Here is a 2,898-nt window from a genome sequence, read left to right as displayed (position 1 = left end):
TGGAAGAGGGACAGGAACAGAAAGGCGAAGGGTTGTTATATGGATAGTGGGAGGAAGCGGAAAAGGAGATGAGTGAAAGAGGTGATGTAAGGTTGCAGTGGAGTAGGGAGGGAGTTTGAGGTACAGCAGGAGGGAGAAACAGAAGAGGGAGAGAGGATCCTGGAGAGTGGAAAGGCGGGTAGTTAGAGGGAGGGGTGGAGGGCGAGAGCGATTTTGGGGCGGTGGAGAGAGAGGCGGTAAGTGTTGGGAAGTGAAGAACCATGGGAGTAGAATGTGGGAGAAATGGAGGGGAGTGGTGGAGCGAGAAGGTGAGGATGACAGTCCGAGGGAGGCAGATGAGTGAGGGTACCAAGGGGACTGATGCAAGGGAGGGGCAAGGTGGGGACGAAGGAGATTTTGGAGGTGGAGGACAGAGAATGGCAGGCAAAAACAAGTGTGGGTGAACGAGTGGGAAGGAAGGATATCACGGGATAACTCATCTCCCGCCACCTCCGTGAATGATTCCCACATCTCCCGGATCTGTGCGACGGTGGGGCCTTCTTTTCCCGTTCCTCGGTGCGCCAGAGGGATTACCCTATGGCGGACGGGCATGGAAGAACCCTCTCCTACTCCTTCTCCTCTTCCCCACGCGTCCCCCTCTGATCTCCTTCTTCTCCGCTCTGATCTCTTCGCGACCTCTCTGGCGATCTCTTCCTCGCCTTCACGGTCTTGTGTGAAAGGCGGCGGTTCCTGCAGAGGGACATCGGTAGGTGAAGGGGGTGCGAAAGCTGGGGGTGAAAAGGAGGGGCAGAGCAAAGTTTGGAGGAAACACGTCCTTGGAATCGCGGCTCCTGGGGAAGGCCCGAAAGGCTACTTGGCCTTCACAATTTTATTCATCCCCCTGCCCCGGAGGGAGGTGGCTGCCCACCAGCGTGGAGCGATGCCCGGGTGGACATGACGGCGTGGAGCTCCCTCATCACAGCGCTCCACAGGGGAGGCTCTAACGGAGTGGGTGGGTCCCAGCTCAATATCGGGAACTGTGGATAGCGGAGTAGGGAGGGATGGATGGAGGATATTGGCAGAAGGTAGTAAGTGAATGACGGGAGAGAGCTGGACTATGACGGAGGAGAATGAGGAAAGGGGAGGGAAGAGGTGAAAGGAGTGCTAACAGGAGTGTGGAGGGGAAGGTAGCTGTGGTAGTGGGAGTTGTGATGAGCGAACGATAGGTTGGGAGGTGCTGGGGAGGGACGGAAGGCTAGGAGGGGATAAATTGTAGATACTGGCGATGTTGGGAGAGGAGAGAGAGGGAGGGAGTGTGGCAGACAAAGGTGGCGGAGAGGGCAAAAGGAAATGAGGAACGATGTAGTGCAAGAGAAGGGGGAGTATTGGGTGGAGGAGTAACGAAGGGAGAAAGGGATAGAGGGCCAAGGAGGGGGAGTTCGGGAAATTGGAAGAAGGGAGAGAAATTCTGAGACAGCTGCAAGTCCCGATCTGAACATTACCAAATTCCCAAACTCTTCCTCAACCCCCCTCCTCGGAAAGGCGGAACGGACGGGGAAAATTCAGTGGGTTGTGGTCGGGGTGTAAGGTTGGTGGGCAGAGGGTGTTCTCTCCAGATTGGGGTGACACTGGTGTTGGTGGTGGATAGGAAGCAGAGAGAGGGGCAGACAAATGGGGCCATGGGAATGTTGGAGGCAGAAGGCTGAGAGAGCAGGGGCAGAGAAGGAGAAAGAGAGAGAGAGAGAGAGAGAGAGAGAGAGAGAGAGAGAGAGAGAGAGAGAGAGAGAGAGAGAGAGAGAGAGAGAGGAGAGAGAGAGAGAGAGAGAGAGAGAGAGAGAGAGAGAGAGAGAGAGAGAGAGAGAGGGAGAGAGCGAGAGAGAGAGAGAGAGAGAGAGAGAGAGAGAGAGCGAGAGAGAGAGGGAGAGAGCGAGAGAGAGAGAGAGAGAGAGAGAGAGATGTGATAAAGGGAAGGTATATTGCGCCAATGGCAGGGGAAGTCGAGGAAACACGAGTTATGAGGGGAGCTGTTCACGTTACTCGGAGGGAGGGGGCTCACTGAGATCGGTGGGTTTTGGGAGTTTGTCCTGGGCCCGTGGTTTCTCGCAGACTGAAGTGCCGGCGATGAGCAGGAGCAGTGGGAGTGTCCGTCATACAAACCAGGAACAAACCGGGAGATGTAAATCTACAGAACAACAGAAGCTCTGTATGAGTGAAACAAATCACTCCGACATTCCTTCTACCCGCCCTCCTTCTCCACTTCCTCCTTTCAATTCCATTCGTCTCTCTCCCCATTCGACTACTCCCGCCATCTATCGTCTACATTCCTTCTCCCTCATTCCTCCCTTTGCTGCACTCCGCTTTCTTCTCTGTAACACCCTCTCTCTCCTTCCTATCCTCCGCTCCGCTCCATTCTATCTCTCTCCCTCTCTTCCTCACTTTCAACGCGTCCACATTTCTCCCTCTCTCTCCCAATTTACTCTCCCTATATTTCTCTACTCATCTTCCTCATCCTTTCCCGTTTTGCAATCTCCTTCGCTCTTATTTTCCCTTCCCTCCTTCCTCTCCCATCACTCCCATCTTCTACCCTCCCCTTCACCCACTCAGTCCACTGTCACGCACTTCTCTCACGGCTAATACACTATCTCCCCCACTCTCCTTCCCCCTCTTTCTCCCCCACTCTCACTACTCTTCACAGCGCCACTCTTATCACTGTGGGCTGCCCTCTCACACGCTCTCAATCCCTCTCCACGACACCTCCCCCGCCCCCTGCTCTCGGTTCCTCCGCATCAGCTGTTCAGCTCGAGTTTGTTGGCGTCGGACTGATTCCCTTGACATATCCGGCTTCCTCTGACAACGGTTGCTTCTCCTTCCTGAGCTCAGAGACGCAGAGGATCCTCCACAGGATGGACGACTGCGAGA

This window comes from Hypanus sabinus, unplaced genomic scaffold (genome assembly GCF_030144855.1).
Source record: "Hypanus sabinus isolate sHypSab1 unplaced genomic scaffold, sHypSab1.hap1 scaffold_1254, whole genome shotgun sequence".
NCBI lineage: Eukaryota > Metazoa > Chordata > Chondrichthyes > Myliobatiformes > Dasyatidae > Hypanus > Hypanus sabinus.
Note: the sequence above shows the minus strand (reverse complement) of the source record.